Source organism: Corapipo altera, unplaced genomic scaffold (genome assembly GCF_003945725.1).
Source record: "Corapipo altera isolate COAL_440 unplaced genomic scaffold, ASM394572v1 61045, whole genome shotgun sequence".
NCBI classification, from domain to species: domain Eukaryota; kingdom Metazoa; phylum Chordata; class Aves; order Passeriformes; family Pipridae; genus Corapipo; species Corapipo altera.
The window spans coordinates 962905-978690 of NW_020884975.1; positions in this window are offsets into that span (position 1 = coordinate 962905).

The following is a 15786-nucleotide window of genomic DNA, read 5'->3' on the forward strand; positions in this document are numbered from 1 at the left end:
TGGGGTTGCAGGGCAGGATAGCAGCTTCTCCAGGAATATCAATAGGGTTTGAAAGCTGCCACAGCATCTCACTAGACTAGTGATGTTGGAGAAGTCGTGCTGAGGTACTTCATCAAGTGGCCTCTCCTTTGGGAAAGGAGGACACCAGCTCAACAAAGTTATCCAGGGACTCATCTACCAAGGAAGAGCCTGAGCCTGGAGTAACCCCAAGGGGAGGGACCAGAGGGGACTTCAGACTTTGGAGAGACTGAGCAGAGAGTGTGATCCAGAGAGTCAACTGTGAGCCCTGATGCCACATTCCTGTTCTGGGGAGGCTGTTAGCTGCCATTGTCCAATCTCCTCCCCAGCTGGTCCCTGACGCTCCGAGATGATGGGATGCTGGTTTTTATCTGTGCAGGACTCCTGCAGCTGGGGGTCAGTGGGACAAAATGTGTCTCACACACGCACATGCACACACCACCACCTCCCCTCCGAGCCGCCCTGGGAATCCCCTCCTCCCCCTGACCCCTCGCTCATAAAAAAATTAAAACTCTCGATATCATCTCACATAAACGTGGATTTGAGGCCCCGTCAGTCACCAGACACGTCCCACAATCTGCACTGGCTCCAGACAGCTGGAGGGGTTTGCTGGAGGACCAGAATGACTTCATGCCGCCTCCCACGTTCCGGGGGGTTACCCAAAGTGCTTGGTGTGGGGAGGGGAGCCTGGGGCTGGGAACATGCAGCTCCATCCCCACCATGTCGCCACCATGCCATGCTCTGGACCCAACAGGATGGGTGCTAGTCTGGGAAACAGCATTAGGCACATGTAGGGAAACACACCCGGGGTGTGGGGGCTCTCCCTGTGGGCGCGAGCGAGGCAGCTGGCCCGGGCTCCGGTGCCGGTGAGGTTTATGAGGGCTGACCCCTCACACCGAGCGCCTGGGGCAGGATAAATCCCACTCCGCCTCGGAGTGCAGGTGCAAGGGGGCTGCCGGAGAGGGGAAGGGACTACAGATGCATGGGGGATCCGGCAAGGGGGAGCTGGGGCCGGCCTCAAGCTGTGTGCTGCTTTGGGTCCATCCCAGCAGTGGGAATGGGCCCCTGTTTGCTCCAGAGCCTCCACATTGCCCTGAGGGTGCTCTTGGCAGGGCTCCCTGCACGTAGACTACCATGGGGATGCTCAGGGGTGCGGGAAGACCTGCACCATGCCAGTAGATATGCCGTGGGATGCCCAGAGGAGACTCATGGCATTGTGGGGGTACCCATAGCATCCCCTGTGTACCCCAAGTATTTGAGTACCTGGATCCAGAGTTTTGTGACCCACATTCACCCCTGGTTTAAGTCCTATCAAGGATCTCCTAGCCACTAGAATGAAATAAACGGGAGATCATCTAGTCTCTACTCCTCCTGGTGCCTCAGCCAGGTGGCAAGAAAGATGCTGTGCCAATGCCTCAAGGCAGGGTTCTGGTGATGTCCCCAGACATGTGGTTCCTCCAACACCGGGACATACTTGAGACCTACACTGGGAAAGACACCTAGAATGGACATAGCCCCCAGTCCTACAAGCACCACCCTGAGCAGTGCGTCCTGCTGGGTCTGGGGTGTGGGGAACATCATGTGCAGGGTTGACAGGGAGTTTTGCAAAAACAACAGGGATTTCAGCCCATAACCTACCTCCCCCTATTTCATGTAGCACTGATAAGAATCCTTGTCTCAGGAGCCAAGCAGGGGGCTGGGAACCTTTCTCTGAGTGAATTGTAATCATCTTTTGGAAAAAAAAATAACACAAAGCAGGTGGCTTGGCTCGAAGGTGGATAAATGCCCGTCACAGAGCACCTGACTGAAGCCAAGTGCAAACCTGCCTTTGGACTCTTTGAAGTCAGTGCATCTTCATGGTCTCCACGGTTTTGGGGCTCAAATCCTCAGTGTCGGTGCTTGGGTAATTTATAGACTTGTGAGGACATCCAGAAAGCTCTTTCTGTGAACCTCCTTCATCAACCCAGTCCAGCTGGCCAGGTTGTGCTTGCCTCCCATGAACAGCTTGGTAAAAACACTGTACGACATGAATCATCCCCAAAAGTAAATGCTAGCATTTGGTGTCTCAATCACAGACCCAGGCAGCCATCCCCTTGATGCATGGCTACCTTCTCCTACCTGACAGGCAGCCCATTGACTAACAAATGTGAGCACCCTTTAATTACAGCACAGTGAATCCACTTAGTGCTGTTTCGTTAGATATCTTATCTATTCAAGGAGCTGGAGTACTACTTACTGAGCTCAGCAGCCAAAGTCTCTGGATTTTCAGGCCTTTAATATTCACTCTGATCTGTTCATAAGTTATTCATGGGGAGTGGGAAATGCCTTACAAGAGAACTCTCTCCAAACTGCGAGCGCTTCTGAGGCACCTCGCAATCTGCTTGCACAGGGAAAGGAGGGGAAACTAATGAATAAATGATTGTTTACAAATTATTTACTTGTCTCCACTAATTTCCACGCTGTTTACCTGGCAGCACACTGAAGTCAGGAACAGTTAGAGAAGACTTTATCCTGGCATATCAGTGGCTGGAAGTTGTGCAGCATGGGGGGAAGAAAGCCAGTGCCGCAGAATAGCAAGGAGCTAGCTTTGGCTGGCAAAATTGGCCATTGAGTGCAGTCTTGCTTTGTCTTCACACTCCAGAAGAAATTGTTGTGCAGGGCTGTCTTTTCTGTCCTAGCTCAGTAGGATGCATGGAGTCAAGTCCAGAACCATCAAGGCTGCTGAGGGTTGTAAAGTCTATGTAAAGGACTATTGTAAAGGACTATGCTCTGCAGAAGATGACCAGGCATTGCTAGGAGTTCCCTTTTTGTTCCCAAGGAGCCAGGGCTTTGTGGGGAAAACCAGAAGAAGGCCTTTGCTGTGACCCATGAAGCAGAGTGAGACCTGATGGGAAGGCTGAACTGTTTTGGCATCAACAGTGTAGGGTCTGTAAATGTGGGAACGATGATGCTTACAGTCCATGGCATGACACCCCAAAAAGAAAATGACCACTCTGCCCTGGGGCAAAATAACCCCTTCAGATCATGGCTACCTGAGGCATGCAGCAGCAGAATGAGCCTGTCCTCTCACTTAAGGCAATTTTAGGCTTCTCAGTCCTATATCAACTTAATTTCCCACAATAAACCAGAGACAGAAAATCACAGCGAAGAGGGATAGGGAAAGGGAAAATCACATGTGTGTAGGTGTCCCTTGGGTAAGGAAAGGACAATCTGGCTATGTCAGCAGAGCAGGACAGGCTGGGAACTGGTCAGTCTCAGCTCACTGGGCCGATATATCTTCCAGACTTCCCCATGATTCATTACCCTCCTGTTGTTCAAGGATTTTTGAATTCCCTTCAGCTGAGCATTCAGATATTGCATCCTTCCAGACTAGGAGCTGGAGCATCCTGGGAAATGTGGCTCTGGAAGGAAGCACAGGATGCTTGCAGGGTGGAGAGGGAAACGCCTCCTGAAGCTTGAAACTGGACTGCCATCAACTACTGGCAAAGCTCATGTGAGGGCTTAGGGCTTGGATAATGCAGATGCAGAGTGTGTGATGAGCCCACCTTGCAGGCCAGTGACCCGCAAGAGGCAAAGTGATGCTGTGTATAAGGGATTGATTATGCGCACAGAAAGGACAGGTGGAAGTCAGATTGCCCAGCCACAGCCTGCTTTCACTAGCCAACATAAAAAAGAATATGTTCAACACGGGACAGACTCATGCCACCAAGACCCACAAGCAGCCTGTCCACAGCTCTCACAGCTGCCTGTGCCATGACCATATCCTAGGGACAGGCAACAGTGTCCAAGCTCCCAGGCTGCAGGAGACTGAGCAAGACTGCAGGTACACCAGGAATGAGAGGGGATTTGAGATGCTCTCACCTGCAACATGGAGAGAGAAAGCTGTCAGCAGATTGCAAGTCTCCTTTGGGACCTTGTCTCTTCTGCTCCCTTTCCTGCTCTCACTATCCCTCACTCCTTCCCATCACCTCTCACTCCTTCATACCCCAACCTGCTTGGCCCTGACCCTGGTCCCTGCAACCTCCTATCTCTCCACTCCCTATGAGCAGCCTGTAAATCATCCTTGTACGCGCATCTCCCTTGGCCTTGGGGAGAGGGAATTTATCCCCCTGTCTCAGCTGTCATGTAGACCTCCAGCTGTCAGGAGCGATCAGCATGCACTTAATTCATTGCAAAGGGTGCAAGGCCTCTGCTTAAGGCTCCCATGCCTGCTTTCCTGACAAACCTTTGGTGCATGCCTGCATTCAGGCCATGGAAACTGTCTAGGAAAATTCTCCAGCATGACTTAATTGCTGTGACTCTTCGTGAGGGCACATGAACCTGGGTGCGCTGGTCAGGAAGCAGAGAGGCAGGAGAGAACTGCAGGCAGGAGATGCAGCTTGGGAGACCCAAGCATGCTCCAAGTGGTAGGTGTCTACATGATGGAGACTCTTCCAGTTCCCCGTAGAGTCCTGAATCATCCAAACCACCAGACAGCTAGCAGATGATTCAGGATTGCCCTAACACTTGCCAGTCCCTTATCAAGTTCATCATGGAAACATGAGCAACACGTCCAGATGCAAACATCGGGATGTTCAGCCCCTCTTGTCATTGGCTTGAGGAAATGGCGCAGCTGAGGAGGCAAGTGGGAGAAATGCATGGAATTGCCTGTAGGTCCCTTGCCCAGGGCATGAATCCAGTGGGGAAGGATTTGCAGCTGGGTGAGCTGGCTGAGAGCTGATAGCAGTTCACTCGCTTACAACCAGCCTGCTGATCTCCCTCCTAAGCCCCCCCAGAGCCTGGATCTCTGGTGTGAGATGAACACTGAGCAAATACCCCCTTTTTCCTGCCACAATTACCCTCTTTAACTTTTCAACTTATCACCTGCACAGAGGTTTATAAAATTTTAAAGCTAATGGTGTCTCCAGTAATGATACTGCAGATGTACAAGCTGCATCCTGGGATGAATAAATTATAGCAGGCCGAGTAAATTGCAATGGGAAGGACAGCAGCTGCAGGATGGAAACAGATGGCTTCACCGCACACCACAGCTTGGTCTCAGCACAGGGTACATTCCCATGGCTGGCCCTTCCGTGGTGGCCCTGAAGACCACCTGGGCACACCTGAGGCTGCAGATCCCCAGAGCAGTAGCAAATACCGGGGGTCCAGGCAGCTGGTTGAGTGCTGGTCTGGGGCTGGGGGCTACAGTGGCAGTCTGTGGGCCACTGTAGGAGACCTGTCTTCCTCCTGATGCTCTAGGGTTTTCATGCAGGAGGAGCTCACAGTCTCCAGGAGCTGACAGGACTTGGCAGCTTTCTTGAGGGGATGCAGCCGTGGTTTCATTTGCTGCTGAATTTCTCCCAGCAAACCTTTTCCTGCCTTTCTCCATCCCTGCACACACACACACACAGATGGTTTCCAGAGCAGGGTGGATTATCCTATTCCTCTGCCCCATGGCATGAGGCATTCAGATGTATGGTGAGGATGCACATGGGCTTGTATGTTAGGTGCATGCTTGTATCCTGGTGATGTGACTAAGAGGGTCACCACAGATCAGTGCTTGGGTCCCTTCATACTGAGGGTCAGCACAGCCCCAGCTGAAGTCCAGCAGTGCCACATTTCTTGAGCTCTGATTCCAGCAAGGCTGGTAACTCACATCACACAGCAGAGTGACAGGACAGGTCTGTCTCTGTCCCAGACAAGGGACAGGTTAGCAGGGAAGCTGTGATTCCCAGTTCAGTCAAGCCACGTATCCCCTGGCTGTTTCAGTGTTTGCCTTTCCCCATGCCCTTGTTCATATCCCAGAGAAAGTGATTCTGAGACAGGTAACTCCTGTCAGGGCATGTTCAAGGCTCCTCAAAAGCTGCTGCAGTCACGGCCCCAGATATTAACTAGTCTGGCCCTTACTACCAAACTGGGGTCTCAGCCATTCCCAGGTCCTGCTGTCCCCTCTGAGGCTGTTGAAGTGCAAAGTCCTGCATGCTGGAAGGAACAACCCCATGAACCAATAGACGCTGGGGGCCACTCAGATGGAAAGCAGTTTGGCAGACAAGGACCTGGAGATCCCCGTAGACACCTAGATGAACATGAGCCAGGAGTGTGCCCTTGTTGCAAAGGAGTTATTTTAAGTAGCATGGTAGAAAGTGCTGCCAGCAGGTGAAGGGAGAAAATCCTTGTCCTCTATTCAGCACTGATGAGGACACATCTGGAATCCTGTGTCCAGTCCTGGAATCCCAGTACAAGACAGACGTAGATATACTGGAAAGAGTCCAACAAAGGGCCACCAGGATGACGAAGTGATCGGATCATGTCTTCTGCAAAGAAAGGCTGGGAGAGCTAGGATTGTTCAGCCTGGAGAAGAGGAGGATCAGGGGAGATTTGGTCGATGTATTTACTGTATTTATTTATTTCATAAATACCTGAGAGAAGGGTGCAAAGAGTCCAGTTGCAGCACAACAGGGAACGGCCACAAACTGGAATACAGGAAACACTCTTTTATTTTGCAGGTGACCAACTACAGGAGCAGGTTGACCAATTTGATTGTGGATTCACCATCTCTGGAGTTATACAAAAGCCTCCTGGATGTGGTCCTGGTCAAACAGCTCTAGTTGGCCCTGCTTGAGAAAAGATGAGCTCCTGAGGTCCCTGTGAACCTCAGCCACCCTGTAATTCTGTGACTAATTTTGCATGCATTACCCTTCTTGCATTACATTACAAATTTGCATGTACTAAAATTTTTTAACTATACTTTTTTATGTGCCTGCAGGATGGAAACTGGCAGGGTTACACTCAGTCACCCAGCCAGAAGAAAGATGGGCACCATTGGACATACAGCCAAGCCTTAGCAGGAGAGAAACACTGCTAAGTTCGGGGTCCTCAGAGCACCAGGGATGCCACCCCCAGGGCCACAGTAAGAGCAGAGCTGGGAGGGGATAGGGCAGCTGGTCTCTTTTGTGTGGAGAAAGTTTTACTGCACTGGGTAACGCTGCCTAATTCCACTTTCTTTCACGGATTCATTGCCTCTTTCCAGAGTGATTGCGCAGGCGAATGTGTCCAAAAGCAGATGGATCCGCTAAGCGGTTCTTTCTTGCACATTATCTCATACAGTTTGGGTGCAATAAAACTTCCAGGCAGAACAAATCTTCAAGCTTGTGCCGTGCCTTATTTTTAGCTGTGAAGTACGTCTGTTTTAGTGCTCCTAATCCCCAGCTTGGTAGTAATTTATGGAGCAAGCTCTTGGCTCGCTTAGGCCAGAAGATTTGTAGTAAAACTTTTTATAAGTTGCAGAGATAAATCCCATGGACTCTTGCAGTCTTGGGGGACTCTCCTCCAGAAGTGTGCTTTGCTGAGCACTCCCCAGTCGTGGGAGCATATTCAGGCGAGAAAGCATCAGATGGCTGAGAATAAACTATCCTGAGTGTCATCACGATCTGCAAATTGCCTGGAAGGGGAAATCAGGGGAGGCCATGGATTCCCCAGCCTTGAACATACCAGAGTTATGAGCGTACCTGCTTGGCAGGAACTGTTTTCATCGGGTTGAGGTCCTTTGAAAAGTGCCTGGCAAGCCCTAGGGATGAACCATGTAATCAGGCTGTGCCAGGTAGCAAGATGCCTGAGAGAAGAGTGTTGGCCCTGGCTCTACTGGGGTTGTTGTGATGACCAACCACTTGGTCATGCAGGGAAACCTGCATATATGTCACCTTGGAGCTTTTAGCATGGACAGGGCTGTGGCTTAAAAACATGGGCAGTAGCAAATATCTATTTCTCCACTGTCTTGGACTCCCTCAGGGAAGAAATTTGCAGGATGGAGTGCCACTTTACCCTGTAGTGGAGCAGGGCACTGAGAAAAGTCAAGGAGCAGAGGAGGGGAAGGGAATTGAGACATGGGACCCTACAGCACCCCTTCCAGATCCCGGTGAAAACACAGGTCTGTTGTTGGGCCCAGCTCACCCATCCAAAGGCCGTTTGTAGGAGCAGTCCTGGCTTTCTGGAGCTGGCAGCTCTCCAGATTTATCCTGTGTCCTGTCTCTGAGCCTCATCCCTGAGCCCAAGTGGGAGGTGCTTGGGTTTGGCCCAACAGCTGGGGCGGGACCCGCTGTGTAATTACCGTGGCACATCTCAGCGGGGAGGCCTGTGACTCTCCATCTGCACTCCGTGTTCCATGGGCTGGCATTTGCTTTGCAGAAGTGTTTAGATTCACGGAGGCCAATTTCTTCAGGTACCTCATATTCCCAAGAGCACTTTTTCTGAAGAGAGGGAATGTTTCCAGAAGCCATAAAGGAAGGAAGGTCAAATCCAGGGAGGAGATGCTGCAATTCTACACAACTTTATAACCCAAGTAGGTATCAAGGTTAGCTGCGGCTGATGGGTAGATGATCTCTGGATGCACTAGCTCCTCCAAAAATGGAACAACCTTCTCTGTACTTGGCATAGAATCATGCAATCATAGAATCATTTGGGTTGGGAGAGGCCTTGAAGTTCTTCTTATTCCAATCCCACTGCCTTGGGCAGGAACATCTTCCATGGGTGGAGACACCTTCCACTGGACCAGGTTACTCAAAGCCCTGTCCAAATTGGCATTGGACACTTCCAGGGATGGAACATCCACACTTTTCTGTGGGCTCTTGAATAGGACAGACCTCTGGTGCTGTTGCCTGCTGTTACAGTGGGGAGGATGAGTCTTTCTCAAATGTTTTAAGGTAATTGAGTCAAGGATAAAGTTGTCCAATGCCCAAATTTAGTGCCATATGTCTGTTTGGTGTTTCTTGGCAAACATATCAGAATCAGTCCCTTTTGGGTGCTGATCAAGCTGGACTGAGCAGGGGGATAGTCCTGAGAGATATCCTCACACAGTCCTGGCTCACTTCCCAGAAATACAGTTAGTCCAGTTCCAGTGTCCACCAGAGATCTTTTTCCTGTGAGGAAAGTCCTTCAGACACTGTCTGGAGCTTGGAAATATAGGAAAATCCCCCGTGCCTTCCCGTCTTTAATGAACAGTGCCTTCAAGGAGGAATACCTGCCAGATCAGCAACAGGATCCTGCACGAATCCCTACCTGCTCACCCTCCTGAATGCCTGCTGCTCCCTCTGACAGATCACAGCCCACACACCCTCTGCCCTGTCACCTTCGCCAGCCTCTTTCCCCATCCCTTGTCAGAGCAATGCTGGTCTCCTGTTATACTGGAGAGGCATCTGTCATCCTGGGCATCCTCTCCTCTGCTTCACAGGGATCTCTGGGGGCGCTGAGCCTGGACAGATCCCAACACCCACAAGATTTTTGCCAACATGGAAACGCTTCTACAATGGACACAGTTCCAGTCCCTGTCCCCAGTGTCATGCAGAGAGTTGACCTGCTGGTGCACAGGGCAAATTCTGGGTGAGCAGGGTTTCCCACACAGCTCCCAGAAAGTTGACTTTCTTTTCAACTTTTCTCATGTCTCTTCACCATTTTCAACCTGTTTTTCTCAGTGAACGAACACAATTCACACAGCCCGAGGAAAGTGACATACAGTTGGAGCCCTGTGCACCCACCCAGGATGGTCACTGAATCTCATCCACCACAGGGAAAGGAGGTAATATGTTTCCTGAGCCAGCAGCAAGAAATTGCAGCAGCTCCACTCAACCCGAGCAAGCTGGAGAGGGAGCACTGGGCAAGGGTCCCCAGAGGGACCTGTGCAGAGAATTGTCAGCAAGCAGGTGTGCAGGCTCTGGTCTGTTCCTGCTCCTGCTCCTGCTGCCTCTGCTGCTGCTGCTGTGTGTCAGCGGTCTGTGCTGCCCTCGCACGGCTGTGCGGGGCGCTCTGCAAGGCTCCTCCAAATCAACCAAACGCACCCATGGATCCAGGCTCTGCTATTCGGATACCACAAAGCCTGCAGGACAGACAGCCACGGATTTACTAACACGTACCGCCCCGCTGGTGAGAGAAATGTCTGCGGGGACCACCGCGTTGGTGACGCTGCCTGGGAGCTGCAGCAGCTGCTCTACACTGGGTCAGCTCATGCTGCCCCTTAGCGAGGGACAGAGACATCCCACAGGGGGGAGTGTTTCCCCTGTCCCACACCACCCTCTCACACTGATTCCAAGAAAGAGGCCCAGACCAGCTTCCAACAATAAACCCACATAACCTATCCAGACAACGAATTCCGGGGACTTAATTGAGATAGTGGTTTTATTACACAAAGCATAAATCCCTCTTTTGTGGCCACAGACCTCTTCACTTTCCCTACTGCTCCCCTCGTCCCCGCGTACACCCCTGCCATGCTGCTCCTGCAACTGCAAATTGCACCCACTGCTGCACAGGTGTCATTTCTCACAGGGAGCAGGTACAAATCCAGTGATGCACAGTAAAACATCAGATTACCCTGATGTCTCACACAAATCCCCAGCCCACAGCATCTCTTCCTGGTGCAGGAGTGGCTGTTGCTCCGTCCCTTTCTGTATGCTTGGGCTGTTCTCCATCTAGACCTGTCCTTGTCAAGGGATCCTTGCCATTAAATATTAAGAGCCTCATTTTTCATGGTGCCTCTAACCTCAAGGTCCATCCTCTTGTGACCCTTGCCATAGAGACAAATGACCTGGATTGTGCTGCTCCTTCTCTCACAGGTGCCCCACTCTGCTTAGAGTCCAATGGAGCAGCAGCAGCTCAGGGAAAAATTGTCAAACTGGATGCTTTTGCCTTTTTCCATGTTGGAAAGCTACTGCCTGGGGGATCATCCTTGGAGGATGCAAAGTTCAAAACCACGGTAGAATCTTGAATGGGGATGGGGCATGGCTTGGCCCCTCTCAGGAAATATCTGTCTCACAGACATCCGCTGTGCTCTCTGCCTGTCCCTGAACCCAAGCATGTTCCTGTTCTGTCTGGGACAAGAGCTTCACGCCTGACAGCCCACACAGCACCACTGCCCTTCCCACTGCAGTTCTCCTGACGTTTTTCCTTCCAAAGTTTTGACTTTTCAGAGTATTTTTTTCACTCAAAGGAAAATCTCCTAACAGATATCCCCAAAGCTCTGACTGTTTCAGGGTCCCACTGCAATGGGTAAAGGCCCTGAGCAGCAGGGACCCAGGATATGTGGAGCATGGAGGAGAGATGTACCTGTCACCTGCTGTAGAACAAGCCACCATGACACCACTACTTAAAAGGGGCTCGGCTTATAAAAAGAGGGACTTTTCACAGAGGGAGACAGTGATAGGACAAGGGTGAATGACTTCAAACTAAAAGAGGAGAGATTTGTATTAGATGTTACACAGAATATTTTTGCTGTGAGGGTGGTGAGGCACTGGAACAGGTGGCCCAGAGAAGAAGTAAATGCCCCATCCCTGGACATGTTTTGACCCTCTGGTCTAGTGAGAAGCGTACCTGCCCAGGGCAGGGGGTTTGGAGTAAGGCAATCTTTAAAGCCTTTTTCAACCCAAACCATTCAGGGGTTCTATGACAGCCCTAGGTCTATGTTCTATGCTCTGTGTTCTCTGTTCTATGACACCCCAGTGCTCTTTGTCATCAAGGGGGAAGGAGCAACGATTTGAAGCCTGATGTGTCAACTCCTGCCGTGACTTTCTCAGCAGTGAAAGTGGGGACACGGAAGTTCCAGTTCGATGGGTTGGCGTTGCTGGGTGCTGTGGAGCAGAGAAAGGGTGAGAGGGAGTGCGAGTGTCAGGTCTGCAGCAGTCCGGGCGCCCAGAGGAGGCAGATGCCGGCGGGAAGAGAAGCTCAGCCCTGGTCGGCAGCCGGGAGAGGGCAGCCGCAGCCTGAGCAGCGGAGCCGGGAAGGCTGCTGCATCCCGGGCCTCGGCGGAGACTGCTCCTGCTCCCCCTGCAGCCGCCCAGCCCTAGATGAGTACGTCGTGGTCCAGCCTGGGGGCTGCTACTGCTCCCGGGATGTGCACACATCGGGCCCATGCCCATCCTCAGGGTAAAGCCCCTCCAGCAAAACCACTGTGTGATGGAGCAGGATGGAGGGCTTTGCGCACTGGGCTCTGAGTTTCCCTATCTTGCCCCTATTTCCCAGCTCTGCTCCATGCTGCAGCATCACCCAGAGTGCCAAGGCATGGATGGATCTGGGCTTATGGGGGCAGGAGCAGTGGGACTTTCCATATTAGCATAAAGATTTTTCCTATCCCATGTGGGCCACAAATGAGGACCAGCCTCCAGGAGCAGGTGCTCAAGAAGAGACTCCATCCTGCCCTGATTCACAGCCAGCAGCAGGTCCCAGGATTGGGTCCCGTATAATTATACATCAGCCTACAGGGGGTCAACATCCCAGTGGACAGAAGCAGGGCTAGGGCAATTAGTGGAGCTGGTCCAATAGGCACAGCAGAAATATCTCCAGCCAAAAAGTTGGGAGTCCCAGGAACAGCAGCATCTCAGCTCTGCTGAGATTTACTGGGTACATGAACAGTTATTCTGCTGTGAGATTGAGGAGCAGGAATGTGAGTGTTATATCTCTGGGTCTGAACAACCAAAAGCCAGCCTGTAGTCAGTCACTAACAGCTTCAGGAAGCAGCCAAGCCTTGTCAGTGGGCAAGGTCTCCTTGTGCAGTGCCCAAGAGGCGGCTCCATGGGCAGCATCCAGATGCTGAGGGCTGGCACCAAGGAGATGCTACCCAGAGCCAGAAGAGGAATCCACCCCCTAGAACATTCCTGTTTTTCCTTTATAAATAAAATCTCATGTTCCACATCTTTGGGTTGGTTTTCATTGGTTAGTTGGCTTTTGCTCACTATCTCACCCTATAAATTTAATGTCTTCAGAAAATGAGACTCAAATATTACTATGGTACTTCAGTGAATAGCTGCCTGGACTTTCTTTTGGTGAAAACCACACAAACTTAAGATGCCTAAATACAACAAAACTAATATCAAGCTCTTAAAATCCACCTTAAGAAGCAGCTCTCTTTCCCCTTCACTCTCTGTGACTCAAGCCAACCATTTCAGACCAAGCGCTTTGTCCTGTTCAATAGGCTCCAGTACTTGGCTGCCTGTTGTGGGAGGAGGGCTGTCAAATTGCCCAAGGTTTCACGAGCTGGCTCACCTTCTCCTGTTTATCAGCTCACTAGCATTTTCTCCCTTTAATAGCAATGCAACCCAGCAAGCCATGTGACTCTGTGGGGACCAGGAGCCCTCTGAGCACTGAGAGGTTTTGTTTCATGTCCCCAGGTTGCTGGCTGGTGATTTTGGACTGAGTTCCCTAAACGCCAGCCCAGCCCTTGTTGCTGCCAGTCAGGTTCTGGCAGAAGAGCAGTTCCTATAAATAGCCACGTGTATAATATTGCCCGTCTCTGCTTCACCCTTCAGCTGTGAGTTTGCCCATGCCTCGCAGCATGCAGTGTTTCACATGGTGCCTCCCAGGTCCTTGCAGCACACAATGGTGGGAGCACCTGGGATGGCTCAAGTCCCCATTCAGGCACCTGTTCTCAACCCCACACAGAGAGATTCCCAGTCATCAACAGCCTCCCAACCTTAAACTCCACCCTTCAAGCCACCACAGCTACCACCGTGGTGTCCTCTCTAGGAGGAGGACCATCCAGCAGGGACGGAGCAGGCTGTGTTGAGCTGCTGGCCACAGGCAACAAACATCTTTGGTCCTGAAAGCCCAAAGAGTGAGTGAGTCCAGTCTCTGCATATTGCAGTGGCAGCTGGGCAGTGTTCCCCAGTGGCAGCTGGGTCAGTGTTCCCTTGGGGGTGACAGGGGTGACAGAGATGGATGAAAATCCCTGGAGCAGAGATGGACTAGATGCACTACTGTTTTGCAGAACAGGAGGGAAGAGCCAGGGAAGATGTAACCAGACTGGGACATCCAGGTGTTAGTGCAGGTAGTGACTGTGGTGTGCCATTGGGCTGGGCATCCATCAGCAATTTATTCTGGCATGGTATGCCTGGACACCTCTGGGACAAGCCAACCTGCTCTCAGACACTATGATCACAGCATGGCACCAAGCATCCTGCCATCTCGCTCCAGGACAGAACTGCTCCCAGCTCCAGGATAGCAGTATGAATCAGAGCAGAGCAGGGCTGGCAGGGCGGGAACTGTGCTGCAGCACTTGGGGTTTTTGCTACCTTCATTTCACAGTGTGGGCAGCCCGAGTTGTGACCATAATAAATAAAGTGACAGCCAGGGAGCAGAGCTCTCTGGTTTCCTGTACACCTCAGGCTGGCCAGGGTAAACACACAACAAGCCTGCACTTCAGACGGGGCCATGCCCACAGCACGTCAGCCAGAGCCCGGACACACGCCAAGCCAGCCAGAGCAAAGCCACTGAGTAGGAGACTTCACAGGACAAGTCCCACACAAGGCAAATAGGCTGGTGCTGAACAGCCCCATTGCCCCACAATGCCCTGTACCTAGCAGACACCTGCACCTCTGGAGTGGTCACTTGTGTCTCTAGGATGTCAGGGATGGTCACTTCCAGGGCATATGTGTGCCCCATCCGTGCCCGGGCTGCATGGTCATGGAGCATCTTCAGACAGGCAGCGCTGAAATGGGCACTGGGGCAGGAGAGGCTTCATGCCATCAGCCAGCCCTGCACACAAGGAGGCATACCCTGTGGCAATTCCCTCTGCCCAGAAACCATGAAAGGACACCATACATTGCAGATGCACTCATCTCCAGGCCCCACAGTTCTCTACCATCCATCCATCAGCTCCCCTCACATTATCCAGGTAGAAATACAGCAAGTGCTAACTCATCCAGCACGGCTGAGAACCAGCGTCCCCATTCCTCAGCACAACCTCATGATGTGACACCTGCACATCAGCATGACACATCTCGCTTCAAGCTTGGCCCAATTCCAGCTCTCAAGCCTATGAGTCCAAACCTCCCAGTTTCTTCACCCAATCTAGCACATGGGTGCCCAGTTCATGGATGTGCCTGCTTCTTCCTGGTAGAGTTCAGGACATCTCTGAGCACATACCAGCAGGTAGTCAGGCAAAGCTGTGGACTGGGAGGGAGGGCAGCACACAGCTCATATGGCCCCAGTTCATCTGGTCCTGCATGGGTTTGTGGTAGTGCAATAAAATACCCAGCCATCTGCTCGCATGTCCAAGTCTTGATCTGTCTGGACAAGAGCAGACAGCTTCCTCTCTGGCTTCTTCACTCAGAGAAGAGGGAGAGAGAAGAAAGACCCTAGGGTCCCCAGATTCGGCCCTTATGGGGTGCTGAAAGGGGGACCAACTGCTGGATGGGATGCTGCTGCAGATAGCTTGGAACGTGTCTTTTTGGAAGTTCTTGTGCCATGGTAGAAAGGAGGAGCTCGAGGTGTGCAAAACTCAAGATCCTTGACTGAGCCTGAGGATGGCGCAGGGGAATGGCTGCAATGCCAGAGCTTCCTCATCAGGGAGATGCAGAGGAGTCCTGCCCCAAGGACTCCAGGGTACATGTAGCTCCCCTGAGTGCACTGCTCACCCAGCAGACCCCACACCACTGACAAACCTCCTTCTTCACCCAGCGCTGCAGCTCTCTAGCTCTGCTCAGAGATAGAGTCCCAATACACGCCAGATCCTCAGTACATCCCTCCTCCCAGCACACCACTGGGGTGTCTGCCAGCTCTAACTCCCAACACAGAGACCCCTATAAATCGAGCTCTGCTCTTAATTTCCTACCCCCAAAGGCGGCCCCAGCCCTGCGGAGCCGGGGGATTCCCCGGATCCTCGGCTCAGCTCAGCTCTCCAGCACTGCAACAGTGGAGAAAGCAGCGTGTGGCTCCCTGCCAGCGCTGGCGCCAAGCAGCCCAGCTCCCGGCGCCCTGCGAGCACCACGAAGTGTTGAGAAAAGCTCAGGGTCTGCTCCCGGGGGAGGACCC